Raw genomic sequence first — 22,767 nt, 5'->3', positions numbered from 1 at the left:
CTCTTTCTTCTTCCCCTCCCAAGGTCGGGGGCAGGCTCAAACATTTCTTTCACGTTTGGGAGTCCTTGACACAAGACCCCTGGGTTCTAGAGACAGTCCAAGGGTTCAGAATAGAATTCCTAGAGACCCCATATCAATCTGTCACTCCGAATCCTCTGGTTCTTCCTTTAGAACACCTAGAAATTGTCAAAGAAGAGGTTTCTTCTATGTTAAAGAAGGGCGCTATAATAGAGGTACCTTGGTCTCAAAAAAACTTTGTAAGCACCCTCTTCTTAGTCGAGAAGAAGGACAAGGGTTGGCGCCCAGTAATAAACCTTCGGGAGGTAAACAAATACCTCATTTATCGACATTTCAAGATGGAGGGCATCCATCTTCTCAGAGATCTTCTCCTTCAAGGAGATTGGTTAGTCAAACTGGACTTAAAGGATGCCTATTTCACCATACCCATGGCTATAGAACATCAACCCTTTCTCCAATTCATTTGGGACAATCGCCTTTTTCAATTTCAGGCCCTTCCTTTCGGCCTTTCATCCGCCCCTTGGTGTTTCACCAAGGTCATGAGAACGATCGTCTCCATCCTGAGAACCAGAGGTATCCGTCTCATTATTTACTTAGACGACATCCTCATCATGTCCCAATCTCATTCTCAGTTATTAAAAGATCTCCAAACCTCCATGAATCTCATAGAGGATCTCGGATTTATTATAAACAGGGAAAAGTCCATTCTTTCACCCTCCACATCTCTGGAGTTCCTAGGCTTCACTGTGGACACCTCCAGCTGTCTCCTCTTACTCCCAAAAAAGAAAATTGCCAAAATCCGCAAGGAAATCAGATTTGTTCTGAGACAACAGTCTCTCTCCCTCCGAGAATTAGCCAGACTTCTTGGTCTCCTTTTTTCCTTGATCCAAGCTATCTTCCCAGGTCCGCTGAACTACCGTGCTCTTCAGAGAGTGAAAGCCAATGCTCTCAGATCCGGCCTTTGTTATGGAGACCATGTTTCCCTGGACGAACAAGCCAGACTAGAACTTTCTTGGTGGCTGGACAATTTGGATGCCTGGAACGGAAGGGCTATCTTCGGTTCAACTCCGGATTTCGTTCTAGAGTCAGACGCCAGCCTTCACGGTTGGGGAGCACGTCTCCTCGACCAGGACACCGGTGGTGTCTGGACCCCCTCAGAATCTTCTCACTATATAAATTTCCTAGAGCTGACGGCTGGACTCTACGCTCTGATGAGTTTCAGACACTCTCTCCAGGGCAGATCCGTTCTCCTGAAAATGGACAACGTTTCTGCAGTCTCTTATATCAACCGAGACGGTGGCACGAGGTCTGCCGACCTATCAGACCTGGCCAAGAAACTTTGGATGTTCTGTCTAGAACACAAAATCTCTCTGAGGGCAGAATACCTCCCAGGGAAATCCAATATCTCAGCAGACTGGAACTCGAGATTCCTTCTAGACTTCAGGGATTGGAAACTCGATACCTCCGTTTTCAATTCCCTTTTCCACTTCTGGGGTCCCTTCGATGTGGACCTTTTTGCAAGCCGTTTGACCTTTCAACTTCCCCAGTACTTCAGCTGGATGCCAGATCTGGGTGCTCTAGCTGTGAACGCTTTCCTCCAACCTTGGGCTCCTCTCTGCCCCTACGCCTTTCCCCCCTTTGCGATGATCCAAAGGTGTTCTGCAGAAAGTGAGACAGGAACAATGCTCCTTGGTCCTGATAACCCCTTTCTGGCCGTCTCAAGCATGGTTCCCCACTGCTCTGGAACTTTCTTGCGACGTTCCCTTCCTGATTCCGGATACTCAAGGGCTCCTTCTAAACGCGAACGGAGAAGATCACCACCTGGTTCTCTCAGGGAACCTGAACCTTCTTGCCTGGAAAATGTCAGGCAATCTAACCAATTGTCTGGACTTTCGTCTTCGGCTCTCACTCTCCTTGGAGAATCTTGGGCACCTGGAACACACTACAGATATAAGAACATCTGGAAAAAATGGTCTAGTTGTTGCTTGGAAAGGGACTTGGATCCCGTGGAAGCTCCTATCGTCAATATAGTCAATTTCCTGGTGGAACTCTTCGACAGTGGTCTTTCCTATAGATCTATTAATTGTTTTAGATCTGCAATTTCAGCTGGACACTCTCTTGTTAACCATAAGACGGTAGGTAACAATGCTATCATTTGTAGAGTTCTTAAAAGTATCAGACTTAAAAGACCTCCTAGGCCTAAATATCAATCTGTTCGGGATGTTAAACTTTTACTTGACCTCTTTTGCTCCTGGCCTGATAACTCCCTTCTTAATAGAAAATGTCTTTCAATTAAACTTGCCTCTCTGTTGTGCCTGATTTCTTGTCGCAGGGTATCCGACGTCAAAGCTTTAGATATTTCTTATAGATGTTATGACATGTTTGGTGTTAAATTGGAAATTCATAGAAGAACTAAGACTATGTCTGATTTCATTTTTTATCCTCGCTTTGATTTCTGCAAAAAACTTTGTGTTGTTAATTGCATGAAAGAATATGACTCAAGAATGAAAGACCTTCGTCCACCTGATGAGAATCAACTTCTTGTCTCCTATGTCAAACCATTTAAACCCATTTCATCTTGCTCCATTGCTAGATGGGTTAAGTTGGCCATGAACCTTGCTTGTATTGACCTTTCTAAATTTCAAGCTCACTCTCTAAGAAGTGCTATGTCTAGCAAATCCTTTTGGTCTGGTGGTAAGTTAGATGTTATCCTTAAGTCTGCAGACTGGTCCAATGCTTCTACCTTTGCGCATCATTACTGCAAACCTATTGAACATGTTTCTGATGCTGTCATTCAGGGCTACCAACATGCATAATGTAGCCTCCTGTCTTGTAATGAAATTGTGATTCTCCTATTAACATGACCAGAGAAACTGGATTTCATTAAAGACACGGAGGCTACGATTATCCCCCCTTTTCCCTCCCTTATATGGAGGATATTTGAATATTTTGTTCAATTAAATATTAATAATATTTGAAAAATGTATGTGTATAACATTTTTCAATTCAAGTTTGCTTGCATCCAATGTTATTACTGACTTTCTGTTTTCTTTCCGTTTGTCAACGGTTCAAACTTTGATGTTCTTCTTTTCTTTCAGATAATTCAAGCTAATGGATTCCTACGGTTTTTAACTTCACTTCCTTCCATGGTTTTCAACCTCATCACCTTCTTCGTACCAAGTTGCAGTTTGATTGGACTTTCATTGTTCATCCGCATTTTAAAGAGGCAGCTCTACTCCTGCTCATGGCTTATATTGATGGCGTGATGTCATCTAGTTCTTTATTATTCCTTTGTGATGTAAGCGGCTGTTGTGAGTGGCATTAAAGGATTAATGCATAATGTTAGCCTCTGTGTCTTTAATGAAATCCAGATTCTCTGGTCATGTTAATAGGAGAATCGCAATTTACTAACCTTTCATGCATCACAGTACAACAATCACTTTGCTGGCTGTATAGTGAAGCACACGTGCAACGTTGGAAACATGTAGAGACTTTTAAAAGTTGCAACACTCTTACGTCTGCTTTGACAAGCCATAACATTTTAGGGCAAATCCTCCTCCACAGTTGTTTGTAGATTGAGGTTTGCATCAAAACCCATGGGTGGTTGCATGGGGTCTCCCATAGTCCACCCCTGGTACGCGCCCTTGAAGCAATGCAGCAGTAATTGGCATTTAGCTCTATTTTGCATCACTATAGGCGCCATTCCAATGCAATTTATGGTCTGTGTTTGAAAGTAAATCCCACCATATCACTTTGTGCTGAGTTTACATCACCTTCATGGTCATGGTGCAAACCCAGGGCAAATTATTAATAAATCTAGGCTTTCATCCCATAATTTAAAAGTCAAACAAATCTTTATTAAGTTTTCAAAAAACCACAAATGAGACATCACACAGTTATAGAATAAAATGATAAATAATTAAAATTGCTACATAATTAATCATATACAAAAGTGCAACATCTTTGAAAAGAGACAAAACTTTCAAAACAAAGGTCAGTCGCACAAGACACCCCTTCCATGGACACACCTTACCTCAGCGATTACTCAACCCTCAATTGATCTCCTACAAATTACTGCAGATTTAGGAAAAGGACAAACCCCAATAACACAGTGTTGACTCCCCAGGAGCTGTAAATACACTAAAGCTTCTCTACAATTCAAAATTCTCGAGTACTTTAAAAATGGTTTAAGTAAAATAAATGTTATGAAATTTGCAAAAAAACTGAAAATGTTTCAAAGACTGAGATGATGTCCCATCACAAGGAAAGATAGGCAAACTGGAATTCCAGTGATGAACTTCCCTATAAAAGCAAAACAATCTTCACACTGTTCCACCTTTAAAACAGAAGATTAGTAATTGTTTCCATCTAGTCATCTCCAAGGTCAGGTAAGGTGGTAGGGCTGGAAATGCCAAAGTAATAAAATAATTATTCACAGTCATTTTAGTACACTCCCGTTCCAGATGCTGATTTAGACTATGCTCCCTAAAGCCGTTCTTCACCAACAACTGATCTGATTTGGTTAAAATGAGTGGTGCTTGAAAAAGGTTGGGTACTCCTTTATAACTGAGGGATCAACACATGTAATTCAACGAGGGAATAGAAAAGCTTCTATCAAGTTGGAGATAATCTAATAATATTTCCCTGTTAAAACTGCCCATAGGGTTGGTCCATGTGCTATTCCACAAGAGCAGCGGGACCAGCCTCAACTATGTTAGAAATGGTACACAGTCAAAATATCGAGTAAAAAATATCGAATGGACATAATATCAAGTTTGAAATATAGAATGGACAAAATATCGAATGGACAGAATATAAACATTAAAAATATCGTTTTTAAGGTAAGTAATGTAATATCGAATGTTAAAAATATAGAAAGTTAAAATATCAAAGTATATAATATAGGTTATTAAAATTATCGAATTTTTAATAATATCGAATTTTTTAAAGTATTTTTAATGTTATTATATGTGTAAAAAGTGTGTATTTATGTTATAATTTATTTTAATTAATGAATTTAGTTTTTTTAATTTTTGCGTAATTTAAATCTGCAGCGGGTTGTGGGTTTATAGGGGAATAGGGTGGGAAGTAATTTAATTATAATTAATTAAATATGTAAATGTATTTATTGGTATTTATTTTTAATTAAATGTTAATTATTTATATTTGGTAATACATTATATTTTAATTGGCAATTAATTTTAATAAATTGATTAATTGATAATTATGTTAATTTTACTAATTTATTTTCTGTAGAGGGTTGTGGGTTTATAGGGGAATAGGGTGGGAAGTAATTTAATTATAATTAATTAAATATGTAAATGTATTTATTGGTATTGATTTTTAATTAATTGTTAATTAATTTATATTTGGTAATTAATTAAATTTTATTGGCAATTAATTATAATTAATTGATTAATTGCTAATTATGTTAGTTTTACTAATTTATTTTCTGTAGCGGGTTGTGGGTTTATTGGGAGAATTGGGTGGGAAGTAATTTATTTATAATTAATTAAATAATTCAGTGTATTTAATTGTATTTAATTTGAATTAATTGTTAATTAATTTTTAATTATTAATTAATTAATTGTTAATTTGTAATTAATTTGTATTAATAGGTAACTGATTGTAATAATTACTTTCCCTACTGTTGCACTCTCGGGAGTGGGAATAGTAATTTTTACCCCTACGCTATCCAACGCTTTTCCTACTGTTGCACTCACTGGAGTGGGAATAGTAATTTTAACCCCTACGCTATCCAACGCTTTCCCTACTGTTGCACTCTTTGGAGTGGGAATAGTAATTTTTATCCCTACGCTATCCAACGCTTTCCCTCCTGTTGCATTCTTTGGAGTTGGAATAGTAATTTTTACCCCTACACTATCCAATGCTTTCCCTACTGTTGCACCCACTGGAGTGGGAATAGTAATTTTTACCCCTACACTATCCAACGCTTTCCCTACTGTTGCACTCTTTGGAGTGGGAATAGTAATTTTAACCCCTACGCTATCCAACGCTTCCCCTACTGTTGCACTGTTTGGAGTGGGAATAGTAATTTTTACCCCTACGCTATCCAACGCTTTCCCTACTGTTGCACTCTTTGGAGTTGGAATAGTAATTTTTACCCCTATGCTATCCAACGCTTTCCCTACTGTTGCACCCACTGGAGTGGGAATAGTATTTTTTTCCCCTACGCTATCCAACGCTTTCCCTACTGTTGCACTCTTTGGAGTGGGAATAGTAATTTTTAACCCTACGCTATCCAACGCTTTCCCTACTGTTGCACTCACTGGAGTGGGAATAGTAATTTTTACCCCTACGCTATCCAACTCTTTCCCTACTGTTGCACCCACTGGAGTGGGAATAGTAATTTTTACCCCTATGCTATCCAACGCTTTCCCTACTGTTGCACCCCCTGGAGTGGGAATAGTAATTTTTACCCCACGCTATCGAATGCTTTCCCTACTGTTGCACCCACTGGAGTGGGAATAGTAATTTTAACACTCTTGCTATGCTACGGTAATAATATTGTATATTTTTTTATAATATTATGTTAATATATATATATATGTTTTAACAAATAAAATTGTATTATTATTTTTATAACTTAAATTAATTATTTAATAATTTTAAGGTTATTTAAGTATTTTTAAGTATATTTTAGTTATTTATTATTAATAATTTTTTATTTTTACATTAATTTTAATAAATTCGATATTTTTACAAAGTGCATATTTTTAAACGACATTTTTGATTCGATATTTTTGTACTTACCTGTTTGTAGATAGGACTTCGATATTTTTGTAGTCGATATTTTGTAGTCGATATTTTAAATGCCTATATTTTTGTAGTCGATATTATGTCAGTGATCTGTTAGAAATGTATGACAAGTTCAATTCAGAGAGTAAGATAAAACATGAACTTCAATATGGGAAGTTAAAGAGCCACCTACAGATACGGTTTATCTTCTATCTGTTGGGGCAATGGATTTTGGTAGCCCCGGATCACTGCACCATACATGGCTGCTGGAGTACATTCACATTCATAATTATTTATACAAGGTGCAGTTGAGCCCTTAAAATTTGAGTGTGTGAGATTTAGAATGGCCCCAACTGCGCTACTCAGCTTCATGCATGAAATAATATTCTGGCGCTGTCCAGAACCACCTGCTTTAAAAGTGACCCCAAGATAGATAAAATTGCTCACACTACTCATAGACATATTTTTTACTGATATGGAGTCCAAACCTTTCTTTCCTAACCCACAAGCCATAATTGGGATTTCCCATAATTAGCTGATAGAACTTAAACAGCCCATGAACAAGACAAAGGCTTCCACTAAGCTTTTCAGGGCTTTTGGTATCCTTGCCATCAAGACAGCATCATCAGCATACAACAGTGCCAGGACTACGTTGTTAAAATATTGGATAAAAAGAAGGGGAGCCAATATGCACCCATGCTGGACCCCGTGAACTATGTTAGAAGTTTTCCCAACAAGGCTGTATCTCACCTCAGCTGCTACATTTTTGTGCAGAATGTAAAGATAATTTATGATTGCCACTTCAACGCCCAAGTTCAATAACATTAACTAGATCTTGGTCGTTATGATTGAGTCAAAAGCTGTGGGCAAGTCCATGAAGATAGGTACAGTGGGCTTCGTCTAGCTATTGTGTATTTACCCAAAATTAGAACTAAATTAAGACATTGCTCCACCGTACCCAGCCCAGGATGAAAACCATATTGAATCGGGGATGAAATATTATTCTGGCTAGACCAATTCCTTAAAAGTTTAAAAAGTACTCTGACAAAAATATTCACTGTACTATAAGAGTGTGTATAAGAGTTATAGAACAATAGCAATTTGCCAAGTTCTGGTACCCTTTGTTAAAAATTAGCACGATAATTCACAGTGCCCAAGACCCCAGAATTTGAGAGCTAAAAGAGATGTTAAATAGATTTGAGAGCAAGGGGCCACAGAGTTTGCTATTGCTTTTTATAAGTTCCATAGGAATTTGGTCGGGGCCTGGAGCCTTCCTACGTAAACTTAGGTTGATCGCTTCCACAACCTTACTAACTGAGAGTCGCAAAGAGGTTGAGTTACAAAGCCTGGAACTTAATAAGTTCGATAGTGTCTTATCCTCCCCTACCTGATACATAGCACTCAAATGGGTTACCAAGGCCAGACCGGCATACCAAAAGTATAATAAAGGATTGGGTGTAGCATCCCTCAGTCTAATGTTATTAACTGTGGTCTAAAATACTTTGCTACACTTACCAGCTGCAGTTTGCACTAGTTGTTGCCAATCTTTCCTGACTAAAAACTGTTTCCTATCCCTAATGGATAGCCTTTAACTTCTCCTTATTTCTTCAGCTACCTGGGGATGCCTTCCTACATGGTGATTTGCCACAGAACAGGATCCATCATACCACTGTGGGCATTTTGGAACTGGCGTTATTGGCTTCATTAAATGACTCCTGATGCATATACGTAGGGAGCTATGCTGAGAGTAAAGTACTTCCACACTCTGGGGCATATTACCAAGGAATAGCGATATTTATCGCAAAATGCGCTTAGCGCATTTTTTTTATCGCTCCCTATCGCTGGATATGTTAGCGGAGAAAACATGCTATTAGCAAAGTTTTTCTCCATTGTGCTGAAATATCCAGTGATAGTGGCGAATTGTGTGAATATCGCTGAGAATACAGCGATATTCACGCATTAGCGACGAAATGCTCTTAGCCATGTTATCCACCACCCATTGGATAACATGGCTAAGAACTGGTCTGGGCAGGTGTTAGTTTTTGGAGATATTCACGCTTAGCGCAAATATTTCCATCTCTACGCCTGCCTTTCTAATAGGAGATAGCGACGTTAGCGACTGCTTTCAGTCGCTAACTGGTTGGGTACGCCCACTTTGCATGTTATTAGCGATAAACATTGCTGACATGCAAAGCGAGCCCCAAACCGCTCGCTATCGCCTAAAAGCTGTCGCTAACATCAGTTAGCGACAGCTTGCTAATAGAGCGATAGAATTATCATCGCTTAGCAAAGCTGCGATAATTGCCTATCGCCTGCTTGATAATATGCCCCGCTCTTCTGATAGACAAACCAAGAACAGCGATATAAATGTAGCCACTAAGATGCTAAGGGTGACCTTAGGTTCATTAAGAAACCAAACTAATCTTAAGCCATATTTTGAGTGTTTGGAAATCTCAATTGTGAAACCCAGGGGCTAATCTTATGGACTGAAAAAAGTCTGGCTGCCATCAGAGCATTATGGTCTCCCCCACTGTGACTCTATTACTATGCACCTTGAGAACCATGGGAGCAACTCTCTGGTAGCAAAGATATAGTCAATGAAAAATGCCCAATTGATACCTCAGTAAGAGGGTAGGATATGGTTGTTTCCTCTAAATTAAGAGACCAAATCTAGCAAATCGATCTCTGCATAAACATTGACCCAGCTCTACCCTCCTCTTTTTACCGAGGGCTTCCCAATTTCCAAAGCTCTTAATCTGTAGCTCCCCTAGACACAAAAAGTTTTGCATTAATATCCAGACAGACAATATATTAAGGAGGAGCTGCGACTTTTTCTGAAGGAGCAGTTACATTGCTTAAAAAACAAAATAATTCTTTAAACTAAACACAGGCATAATTGGAAAATTCAGTATAATCAAACTTGATCAGATAAAATTGAAAAGTGCCCAAGTTAATCTTAATATGCAAAACTTAAAAGGCAATGCGACCAGGGTTTAACACTGCCACTTTTATATTGAGATTCAGCTTAAACCAAATCGAGAAACCCTACTGTCTCTCTTTCAATCATGGAAGGCAAGGCTGGAATAACAGGCAAAACCTTCACAAGTGGGGGGAGAGGGGAGAGATAGCCCACGTCTCCTGAAAGTCAATAAGGTCACAATCCATAATACAATGAAGCCAGTCCGGAGCAGATACCTTTACCTTAAGCCCTGCCACTTTCTAACTCATGAGTGTGTAGGGAAGTCTGCCACTACCAAATGCTCCAAGGCAAGCTCTGTCCGGGACAGCAGACTATTTGTTGGGCCCTCCAGGCTGGGGTGGTACAGAACTTACTAGAGGCCAATCCATGTCTGACAAGGCCTCCGATTCATTTGTGACTGCGACCTGGAAATGGACCCTCAGGCGATCCAGGGGTGTGGGTGTCTGCCCCCTTTGCCTTATAGATAAAGACTCTATAGATGAACTTGGTTAGTGCCAACCTAGTTGTTTGAGAGCACCAAAAAGGACTGAGTTGGTGGTAAGGGCAAACAGGACCTATAAAAAGAGCCGAGAGGGACCATAAAGATAGAACTCCTCCTAAGGTTTTTACACACATCCCCAAATAAAAGCCTCTGGATCAGGTGTGAAGACTTAAAGTAACGATGAAACAATTGCCCCTGAATTGTACGGAGCCTTGATCAATTCAACCAACCCACCTGACCATGAGCATTTCGTGAGCCAGGTGAAATGGAAAACATCTGTGACGACCTAATCGATTTAAAACTTTATTAGATAGGTCCTTGTATGGCTACCCCCGGTTATATGTAAGGGGGGTTAGACAATGAACACACACATATACAGGCAGGCTGCAGGCAGGAGGTCGATATGCAATTGACTCAGGGTGAGAGGATTTATTCTCTCTGAACTAGCTTTTCCATTTTAGCCAGCAGTCATCCAAAAGCTGTATGCTCTCACTTCAATCTGTTTGCATATCAGCATCCTCCGTGATAGGTTGAATACCCCACGTAGGCTCCTTGGTTGTAACCACCTTTGCAGGGCTGCGGGTGGTGTCCAATGTTAGACCTCTAAGTTGTGAAGTGCACCTGTCAGGTAGGTTTGTTGTGGTGCTAGGAGGTGACAGAATCAAAGGCAAGGGAGCTAACTCTTCCACGGGTGATGATTCAAAATTGGGATTAGAGTTCAGGGAGAGTCTTCTCTTCATGAGCGCTATCTCGGTACTGATGGTGCCCACTGCCCTCTCCAACTTTTTATCAATTGAGGTGCACAAAGAAGGAAGCAGAAGATGCACCTGCTGCTTTCTTGTTCTCATCTTGTATCGAAGTGCAAGGTAAAATACTCTCCCCCTTCCCCTGTTTCTGGTGATCCGAGCAGTCGATAGAGGGCTTCCAACAAGGAATATAAAGAAACTAACAAAAAAATGTTTACCGTACAATGTAGGACTTGTTGTCCCCTACAGTCAAAGTTCAGCGCATCCTGCTCCCGTGGGAGACCTTCGGCACTGTGCAGCTCTGGTGAAAGCTCGGCCCCTCGGCCCCTCCTCCCAGCAGTCAACAGGGGGGCGTGGCGATGTGGAACTCATAGTCCCCTGCAGTCAAAGTTCAGCGCATCCCCACAATGTTATTTATGGACTGCAAACAAGTCAAAAGCCGAGCTTGCAACAAAGGTTGAGCTTGCCTTTTTTTTTTACCAATGAACTGTGCTAAGTTATACAATTGCAGGCAGTCATCTATACAGCTGCTAAGAATATGTATAAGTTGTCCGGTTTTTCAGTTTCTATTGGTTGCAAATTCCAATGGAGTTTTTTCAGTGTCTTTCAATGTTTTCAAAATCTGTAAAATCATTGGTTATCAGTGTTAACTTTTTACTCTGTAGAAAATAACAGGGGTGGTGTTTTTCAGTGCTTATAGCTAATTTTTCATTATTTCTGCTTCATCAGCACATATATGTTTTACATAGACCCTGAATTTCTCCACATATTAATTTGATAGACGAGTCTACCATCTCTAACATAGTCACACTGTATGATGTATGATTTTATATTAATAGAGGCTTAACTAGCAGAATGTCCACATTTGTTTCTCTAGCAATTCAATTTAATGCACGTTCTGTCCTTTAAGAATAATATTTGTTAAAGCTTCAGTGTTTGACTTCAATCATCGTTCTGGCTACACCGCGTGGTTCAAGTTGTTTTCTGGGTCCTTCAGTCCACATAGATTCTGCTCCTCTGTCTTCCGCTGATGCTTACCTTGCCCCGTCTGCTTGAATTCTTTATTGCTTTAAGGATGCTATACTCTATATTTCCAATAACCTGTTTTATTGCATTTTACTCTCGTGGATATTGAGAAAGTAAAAATATCTGTATGAAGACGCCACCATTTTATGTTCTCAGACAGGAAAATAGGATGGAAAGCCCGGAAAAAAACGTGAATGGGTTCAGAAATTGAAATATTACTTGCTCTTTTTTACTCTAAAATAAGGAACCAAAGCAGGACATTATTAGAGAATCATCAATGTATCTAGTTAGCAATGCCATTGTAAGCTGGATGAGAGAATGAGGCAACTGGAGGAGTAAGCCCAGGAGTGCTAAGGGGACAGAGAATGAAACTCTGTAAATAAAGCCTTGGGATATAATTTTCTCAACGAGAAGTATTTTTCACAATTATTCTGTAAAATTGGCAGGTCTAAATATAATTAACCTGTTAACTGCTTAGGAGTTTCCACCCCAGTGCTGAGCTCCTTTTGTGACTGTTTGAGGTAGTTGGCCCTTCGGCCTATACAAATTTCATTGCAGATAACGTCCATGCCAAGTTAGCATCCCTTTTCCCAAAATCATGGGGATTTTAAGGGTGTCCAGAGTTTTGCGGATTCCACTGCTGGGGACAGAAAATATATCTAAAATATAGCTGCATTTTATTTTTGTTTTTTAAATAGGGAAAACAGTGCTCCACAAAAAAGGGTCTGTTTTGAATTTAAAAAATCAACAAATGGTTTTCTGTGCTAAATTCGCCTTGTCCTCACTTGGGGTGCCAGGCAGTGTCTCCCCAGCCTGCCACGTTTTCACGGGGGCTCAAAAGAGTCTAGGAACGTGTTCAGGAACCCCTGTCCTCTTTCTCTTCTTTCACCCCTTGCTTTCATTCTCCCTTCTATTTTCCCGTCCTTCTTGACTGTTCTGACTTGTAGGGAATGCATAGATATATATAGACTAAAAGCGAATGGACGAATGGCGGCAAACCCTGTAACAGAATCGCTAATGTGTTTTTGTATAAAAATTTTATAAAACATGTTGAAATAAAAAATAAAAAAATCACTTTGTCCTCAGCTTTCAGGAACATGCAGAGCTGTATTAGCTTATTTTTACCACACTTTTTGCTTTTTTGTAAGAGATAGCATATTTTTCCTAATGTTTGTGCTTTCAACCTACTTCCAGTTTGCTGTGGAACCTGGTGTGAAACCCATGGGTGGTTCCGGAAAGCTAACATTTCTAAATATTAGACAACATTTTGTACTCATCAGTAGGTCATTTGTATATATCCCTCAAGGTTTTCCTAAAGAAACTAACTCTTGATCTAAAAATATGTTGCAAATGAGTAAAGAAAACAAGCCATTTGTGACAACATTTTCAACTTCTTATCATGATGGCTGATTTGCAAGAACACTATACCGTTACATCAGTTACACCTTTCTGGTGGTGGGGAAATATAGGGATTGTAGGTTCTCCAAGAACTTGAGGTACAAAGGAAACCTATGTATTTCTGAAATGTACTTCAGATGTTGAATTTGGGAGCAGTGGTTATTTGTACACATGTGAATTTAGGGTTACCAATACTAGACCTGCAGTTCAAGGGCATTTAGGAAATGTTTCTTTTTAGAAATAATGTAATTGATGATAACAAATATTCTGCTATTCTGTGTTACCACATGTCTCCTATAAAAATGATACCTTAGTTTTGTGGCTGGACCAAGTGCATGTGACATAATATACCCCACAAATCTACCTGGAAACATAATATTGAACTCAGTAAAATCCATGCTTTTTTGCAATTAGGGTAGCTGCAGATTTCTGGCCCTAGCACAGTCACCACCTACTATATCAAGACATTTCTGAAAGCCAGACACCAGAGGGTGTCTAGGGAAGTGTGATTTGTACGGGTCAAACTTGGTGTTTTACCCAGAAGCCCATGAAACCCTCTAACTGTGTCTAAAACACAAATTGTCATCACATTGCTGTGAGGTCAAGTTCAGAAATCTGCATGGAGCTACACTTTTCTGACAACCAAACATTCTCTTAATTCTTCAGATAAAAATTGCACCTTACTTGTGTGGGTAGGGGCTTAGTGCTAGTGAAATAGAAATAGTCAAAACACAACATGGACACATGTCTCACCCAAAAACCAATCCTTTTCTGCAATGTTGGTAGCTTAGGAATTTAGTCTCTAACTTGACTCCAGTGGCGTGGAGAGCCTGGGACTCACGTCTAAGCATACCCAGCCCACTCGGGGTGAAAATTGCAAAAAACACAGTTGATGGACAGAATGTAGAACAATGTCATACATTCACCCCAGTACAAGGATCTGGGCCTAAATCCATCGTTTTTTTGCACCCCACACCACCCTGGGTTAGACACTGGCTATATGCAAATCAGCTCTGACCCGGTGCCTCATGGGAACAGTCCAGTCCGAACTACCAAGCCATGTCTTTCCCAGACCGGAATCAAGCATCCAAGGACCGGTTTCTGGCTATCAGCCTTCATTCAGCCTGGAAAGCTTGACTCCAGTGGTGTGGAAAAGGCCCAACATGCAACATGAACAGATCACATTTTTCCACCCAAAAAACTACCCATTTCTGCAATCTTGGTGGCTGCAGAATTTGGGCTCTACCTCGTCCGACACCTAGGCAAGCCTACTGAACCTGGACATTTCTGAAAACTAGAAACCCAGGGGAGTCCAGGGTGGTATGACTTGCTTGGCTCTCACTCGATATTTTTTACCCACAAATCCTTGCACACCACAAACATTCTCTACAAACACATATTATGTTCACCTATCAGGGAAAGAACCTTCTTCAATATGCGAGAAGACACATTTCTTACCTCCCTGTGTTCCCCAAGGCCCCTGAGAAAAATGGAACTTCACGTTTGTGTGTGGGTCTTGCGCCCACAATAGGAAAGGGCCCAAATCGCAATGTGAAGACATTAACATTTCCGGTGACAAAATGCCCTTATTTGGCAATGGGGTAGCTGTGATACTTGGGTCTGGCTTAAAGAGGAACAAGGGAAACCTGCCAATCCCAGACATTTCTGAAAACTATGCCTCTCATGGATCCCACAGTTGTTTCCTACTCACAAACCTCTGCAAACCTCAAATCTCAACTAAAATCACTTGATTTCCTTGCATTTCTGTGATGTAAACTTCTGGAATCTGCAGGGATTCACAAAATGCTTACCATCCACCGCTCCCCTACTTGTCCTGATAAAAGTGCTACCCCACTTGTGTGGCTGAGACTAATGCCCACACCAGAAATGACTCAAACTAGGGTTAATGGGAGCTACCCCGTGAGAAATCCCATTGACCCTGTTTGATAACATTGTGAGATCGATGCATGCTATACCAACCTGGACTCCACTGGCTGTCTAGTTTTCAAAATGGCTGGGTTGAGTTGGTTTCCCTGGGTTTCAGTGCACGGTCCCAAATAGTGGAACCAATAATCATGGCAAGTAGGAGGATATTAGGATTTACTCCTAAACTGCCGTTCGATATGTTAAAACAACGGGAAAAAAATCAACATTTCCTCTTACATGCCATGAAAATGGGGCTCTGTGCCCTACTTGGAGGACAGAAAGATTGTTGGGATTTTAGGGCTGAAGAATAAGCTCAACAACAAGGTGGTACACCCACACACCACATTTTATTCCTACAATATTATTATGTATTCATGAAAGGGGTCAAAACGGTTTTATCCAAAGACTTGATCTCAAAAACAAAACGAAAGTGAAGTTACCGAGAATAAGGAGGGAAAACATGGCGGCCGGCTAGGAAGCGGGTCGCGGATGTCCGGAGCAGTGGTGTTGTCGATGTGAGAGGAGCGGTCGGTTGTCGGTGATTTGGAAGGCAGCACATACCTGGATGAGAGCGGTGACTGTGTGGTGACTGTGTGGACACCACGGCGAGTTATCGGCTGATTTTGGAGGCCGTTTGTCGGCTGGATTCGAGCGACTTGCAGCGGATGGCGGAGAACTCGGCTTCGCAAACCACCGAGAGTGAGGGGGTGGAGTCGCGTCATTCGCCGGCTGGGAGCTGGGAGCGAGCAGCGCAAGGAGTCAGCAGAGGACGCCGAGTGCTGGCGAAAATCGGGACACCAACAAGTGGAGGTAGGGGGCGAGGAGTGGAAGCTCTCACGAATATTCTCCCCAGTGCATTGCAGAGGTGCAGCAGTATCCGCACCGAGGAAGCTAAACAGCAAGTTAAGGACACTGGCACAGAGCAAGTAAGCAAGGGGCTGAAAGAGGGCGGTAAAGCAAGATACCAACTGAGAAGCAGCAGACCAGAGGAACAGGGCATTTTGGGGGGGGTGGATAATTTTGATAAAACACATGGGGGCTTGATCTCTTATTCCGTAGAGTTTAAGAAAGGTGCTAAAAACGTTGTGACAAAGGGACAAGCACTCTCTAAGCCCACTTCTTGCAAACCTAAGGTCTCTCCTTCAAAGCAAGAAAGAAAAAAAAGGCAAAAAAAAGAAAAAGCTGGGTTTAAGGCCCCAATAACCCCTTCACTCAACTCATATTTTAAGTCAGTTCCTAAAGTTTTGGTGTTGAAACCTCACTCTATCCCTCAATCTCAACTTAAGGCGGAGGAGGCAGTAGAGCTGGATGAGAAAGCTGATCATTCATTGTGTATCATTGAAGAGGAACGCGAGCAGGATTGGTCAACCCTCTTAACACCAAACCCCTTTCAAGTTCTGGATATAGAGATGGAGGCAGATAAGGTCATTAGTCTGGACGCAGAGGCGTGCATTGAGCAGAAATTCCAAACTACCACATTGGACTCATTAGTGGAAAGTACAACTGTTGTCTCTGTGGAGCTGATAGAGAATGCGGGAGAAGACATATTTACAAGGCAGGATGAATCTCTGAGTAATGGAAAAACGTTGATTCCCTCAGAAGAAGTTGGCCCAAGTCAGCAAGAGAGATCTGCCTCAATAGATGTGTCTGTTATGGAACTGTTAAGGAAATTGGAACAGGATATTCATCTAGGTTTTGAAGCCTCTAAAAAGAATCAGGAGCGCATAAGTGCTACATGTACATTGTTAGAAGACAAGATCGATAAATTAACTACACGTGCAGGAGAGATGGAATCCGAGATGAAAAGTTGTACAGGGGAGAGTTCTGGAGAACTGCAAAGAGATAGAGACATTGTATTCTAAAGATAGAGAATTGGATGAAAGAGTAGAAAGATTGGAAAATATGCAAAGGCGCAATAACCTAAAAATTCTTAAACTTCCAGAAGGAAAAGAGGGGACGGACATAAAGACTTTTGTTGTACAGTTGCTGAAAAAAGAACTATCACTAGTTGAAACTGAGGAGATGTTGGCCCGAGATATTCAACGAGTACATCGTGATCCTTTTAGGCTGAATCCAGACCGTGCAAAGCCAAGAAAAATCCTGATTAATTTTGCGACATATTCGCTAAAAGAAAAAATTTTGTCGCTTGCTCTAAAGAAAAAGTCCATTACGATAGACGGAGTATCAGTAGACATTAGGTCGGATTTGTCACCAGCCACAGCAAATAGGCAATGGGAGATGGGAAAACGATTGATACCCTTAAGAGAGTTAGGAGCCACGGCCCAGCTAAAATTTCCCGCCTTTCTAAAAGTTATGTGGCATAATAAGATGTATACATTTCATACAGTTGACGAGGTAGATGCCTTTTTGGATGTGACTCAAGTTGTATAGACATAGAATACTGACCAAAGTATATATAAAATAATAATAAGAGACATCACCACTGAGACATCCACTGGCCTAGGCCATGGGAGTAATGGTTGGGTTTTCCGGGGAGGGAACCAAGTGTGAGGGGAGGGGAGGGAGAGGGTCAAGGGAGAAAATAAAAAAAAATATTCCTCATGAGCTGTCTTGCTGTGCCTTAATTAGAAGGGAAATTTGGTCAGTACATGATAAGCATGACGAGTAGGGTTAAAAATAAGGAGCTAAGGTTCCTTACATGGAATGTTAATGGGCTTCGGGTTAAATCAAGGAGATTACTAATTTTGAAATATTTAGAAGATTCACCAGCGCAGGTTATTATTTTGCAAGAAACACATCTAACACAAAAGGAAAGTAAAGAGATATTTAGTACTCAAAAGTGGATTACAAATGCTGTTTTCTCATCCCAAGACTTGGTTACAAAGGGAGTGGCTATTCTGATTAGAAGAGGATCTGACATAGTAGTTGAAAATAGTTCAGTAGACAGCAGAGGAAGATGGGTGATTTGTAAGTTACGACTGTCGGGTGAAGTGCTGGAAGTAGTCGGTTATTATGGCCCAAATATAGACGATCCCACAACTTTAGAAAAAATTGAATTGGAGTTATTGGAATTTTCAGGTAAAATTATTATGGCAGGAGATTTCAATACAGTATTAGACGGTAAGCTGGATAGAACTGGTAATATTAGGGCCATAACGAACAGTAAAATGACTGCTAAAGTAAAGTCAGTGATGGTTCAGCTAGGACTCTGTGATATTTGGAGACTTAAAGCAGCACAGCAGCTAGGATTTACTTTTTATAACAAAAAATATAAACATAATTCACGGATAGATTTTTTCCTGATAGACACTAGGTTGAAAGAGCGAGTTATAAGTGTAGATCACATAGGGGCACATCTATCAGATCATTCTGCAGTGAGTTTAAACTTAAGTTTGGAGTTAGAAGAGATGAGCTCTGTTTGGAGACTAGATCGTACAATTTTAGCTGATGTAGAAGTTTTAGAACCTCTCAAAGAAGAGATACAAATTTTTTTAGAGGTAAATGTGGGTTCAGCTAAGGAGGAGACAGTGTGGGAAACGTGCAAAGCATTTATGAGAGGTAGAATGGGAGCTCAAGGTGCAAAAAAACGAAGACTGTATTACAGCAGAGTTTCAAATTTAGAAAAAGAGATTCGAGAGTGTGAAATTAGTCGAATCCTCCAGGGAGCTATTACTCCAGATGGTCCATGGGAGAAAAAACTTTTCGATTTAAAGGTTCAACTCACTGCAACACTTACTCAAAGAGTTAAAGAGAGATGGGAAGCTAGTCAGTTGGCACACTTTTCATATGGAGAGGGATGTGGCAAGTTATTGGCATGGAAAGCCAAGAAAGATGTTATACGGAATCAGATTAAAGAGATTAAGAAACCGGGCACAGGACAAGTTATAACAGATAACAAACAGATTGTAGAAGCGTTTCAGGAATACTTTGCGAATGTCTATACAGAAGACCTTTGTCCAGAAAAGGCTGAGATTGAGACTTGGTTACCTTTAATAAAACCACTTGCAGCTGAGGATATGCTGGAGTTAAATAAGGAAATCACCCAAGAAGAAGTGATGAAAGTGATTAAGGAAAGTAAAAGAGGGAAAGCCCCTGGGCCAGACGGTCTACCCGCAGAAGTGTATAAAGCCCTAGGAAACACGATGGTCCCCACTTTGTGTCATCTGTATAATAAAATTTTTAAAGGAGAAGTGACAATTCCGAGCTCATGGAATGAGGCAACTATTGTCCTAATACTTAAACCAGGGAAAACTCCAAAAAACATGGATGCGTATAGGCCGATCTCACTTTTAAATTGTGACTACAAATTCTTCTCTAAAATTCTAGCGGATAGGCTTGGTAAAATCATCCATAAATTGATTCATGAAGATCAAAGAGGTTTTATTAAGATGAGGTATCTAAAAGAACTCACTTACTCTTTGATAGGGATGATAGATTTAGCCTCTAAGTATGAATATTCCTTGGCAGTGATTGCGTTAGACGCTGCCAAGGCCTTTGATTGAGTTAATTTTGTATACTTAAAAGCTCTCCTGCACTATCTCAATCTAGGAGATAAATTTACGCAATCTATTTTTTCTCTGTATTGTGCACCGACATCACGAGTACTGGTAAACGGAATCCTTACACTTCCTATTAGAGTAATGCGGGGCACCCGACAAGGATGCCCCTTATCACCTTTACTCTTTAATATATATATAGAGCCTCTTGCATGTAAAATTAGAGCCTCAGAAGAGATACCTCCCTTTGTTGTGATGGACTGGTCAAAGAAACTTGGGTTATATGCGGATGATATTATTGTTTATTCTTCAAATTTAGTTGGATCCTTGGAAAATTTAGTAAAGACAACAAAGGATTTTGGTAAGATTTCTGGATATCAGTTAAACCAAGAAAAAACTGAAATAATGACTTGGAATCTTAATACAGGAGGGATAAAAACTACAACAGAAATGAGGTACCTTGGAGTTAGGATCACTCAAAAAATTGAAGATTTGGCAAAAATTAATTTTGAGAGAGTGAAAAAGGAGGTTGGCGATACGCTAAAAGGCTGGATGAATTTACCCTTGTCAATATATGGAAGATCTAATCTTGTAAAAATGGTGATTGTACCTAAAATTACTTTTTTGTTTGAGACTATTCCGTTGGGTTTTAAAAAAGAATGGCTAGCGAAGCTACAGAGCATGATTACATCATTTATTTGGGCGTCAAAGGCCTCTCGAATTTCATGGAAGAAAATAAGGAGGAGAGTAAATAAAGGAGGGTTGGCGGCTCCAGATATACACATTTATGCATGGGCTTTTTGTTTAAAAAACTGCAGGATGTTGTTAGGTACCCTTTTTAGTTCTCAGATTGGCGGACTATTTGGGATAATGGTGAAGAGATCAGGATATCATGAGTTTGGTTTTTTATATAAGTTTGCAGACCCTAAATTTTTCAAAAAGGTGAGACTCAAAACTTTGAGAGACTTGGCCGAGATATGGCACAAAATTAGAAAAATATCTAAGCTCCCTTATTTCAGCTATATGGCTCCAATATGGGAATCCCCTGGAGCTCCTTCCTGGACAAGAGATGCGCTAGCATTAAATTTGAAAAAGGAACCTGCCTTGCAGAGGTGGAAAGACTTGTTTCAAGACGGCAATTTAATTTCTTGGAGTTTTTGTCAGCAAATGTGGGGCCCAGTTTTTTCAAAATACAAATACTTACAGATTCAAAGCTGGGCAAATCGTTTGGAACCGGGGATCGGAATGGAAAATGATTTTGAGTCAAAGTTGGAGTCAGAGGCTTTCAAGAAGGAAGTAGCTTTCTGGTATTGGCGAATACTAGAAATGGAGGATGGATTATTCGACCTACCAGAGACCCTGTGGAAGGATAGCTTGCCAAGGATCGCGACAGAAGACCAATGGCAAGTAACTATGTGCATGCTATATAGAATTGTTAAACCTGCAAACCTAAGGCGAAACCTTTTATTTACAATTCACAGGGCATACTGGTCTCCGTATAGACTCTCTAAATTTAAGGATGGAGGGATTGTCGGATGTCCAAAATGTAAAGCTCCAAATGTTGATGACTTACACATGTTTGTATCCTGTCCAAATATCAAGCAATTTTGGATTGCCGTGAGTAATTCCCTCTCCAAGTCTTTGAACCAATGCATTGAGGTAAGCCCCGAACTAATTATTACTGGGAGATATGATTTACAAAATAGATTTTTGAATAACAATGTTAGACTTATTTTTTATGCTATGTTGCTAGCACGTCGAGAGATATGTAAACTATGGGTCTCACCACTTAGTCCCATCTTAATGGATTGGATTTTAGCCATGAGGTACATGGCTAAGCTTGATATGTTAGACCGCTCTAAAAGAAACAGAGGTTTTTGGGTACCCTTCCTGCTAAATTTTGGCTAAATTATATTTATGTTAAAGTCCAATGATTAAGCCCGTGCCTGTCTCGCTGGTATATGGACTATCCTAGGACGATAAATAGAGATGGTGGAGGACTCACATGTTGGGTCAGGTGGTCAAGAAGGATAGTCTAGAGCAAGGCCAGACTCAAAATATGTGTTGTCTACGCCCCATTACTCTAACCCAGCCTTAAGAGACAATAACAGCCCAGAGGTGGATTAGAAAGAAGTTATGGGCGGCAAGACGGCAAATGAGGATTACATCTTGAAAGAAAAAAAAAAAAAACGGTTTTTGGGCCCCTGGCTGGGAGAAGCACAGGCCAGTATCCAGGGGGGCCACTCCCTTCCGAAAATACTGCAAAACTGAAGTCCTAGGTGTCTAGTGTGCTTTCTTCCACCCCCAAGGGGACTGGTTGGCAGTGAATACTTCCTTCCTCCAGCCATGGGTGACATAAAGTCCTACGGTCTGACTGCAATTTTACCTAAGCTCCAAAGCCATGAAAATTTCAATTCATTCCGCGAAAAACATTGATATAACATCTGATGAGGCATGCATCTAGGACAAGTGTCAAATAGCAACAAATACAGACATATAACCAAAATATCGTAGTCTGAATTAATGCCCTTTTACCTTATATGTTTATAAGAAAACATCAGGGACACACACCTTGATGCACATAATCTATGTCAGACATTCTTAAAATTATGTCAGGAATTCCAGTCTCTGAAAAGATTTAGTGTATAAAGGCTGCCACTTGACCACTTGTCAGGAGAGGTCTTTTGCAGAGATTATCACATAAGATTCTGTCAGAGACAATCTAACCAACTGCCAGTGCACTTCAAAGATGATAAATATCACCTGCTGCTGAGAAATCCAACACCTGGAGGAAAGCTGCTAGTGCAACTTGTGTTTATTCTTTGCCTGGAACACATCCTTCACACCTGCAGAGCGTCTCTTCACCCTAAGAAACCGTCTGTACTCTCTTAGTGTGGCACACAGAAATAGGGTTTAGGTTGTAAGGTTCGAAATAACATTTTAAACATGTGAGAAATGGTCATTTTTTTTCTTGCT

The sequence above is a fragment of the Lissotriton helveticus genome, chromosome 1_1, assembly GCF_964261635.1.
Source record: "Lissotriton helveticus chromosome 1_1, aLisHel1.1, whole genome shotgun sequence".
NCBI lineage: Eukaryota > Metazoa > Chordata > Amphibia > Caudata > Salamandridae > Lissotriton > Lissotriton helveticus.
The sequence above is the reverse complement of the archived record's forward strand: the minus strand, read 5'-3'. Positions refer to the sequence as shown.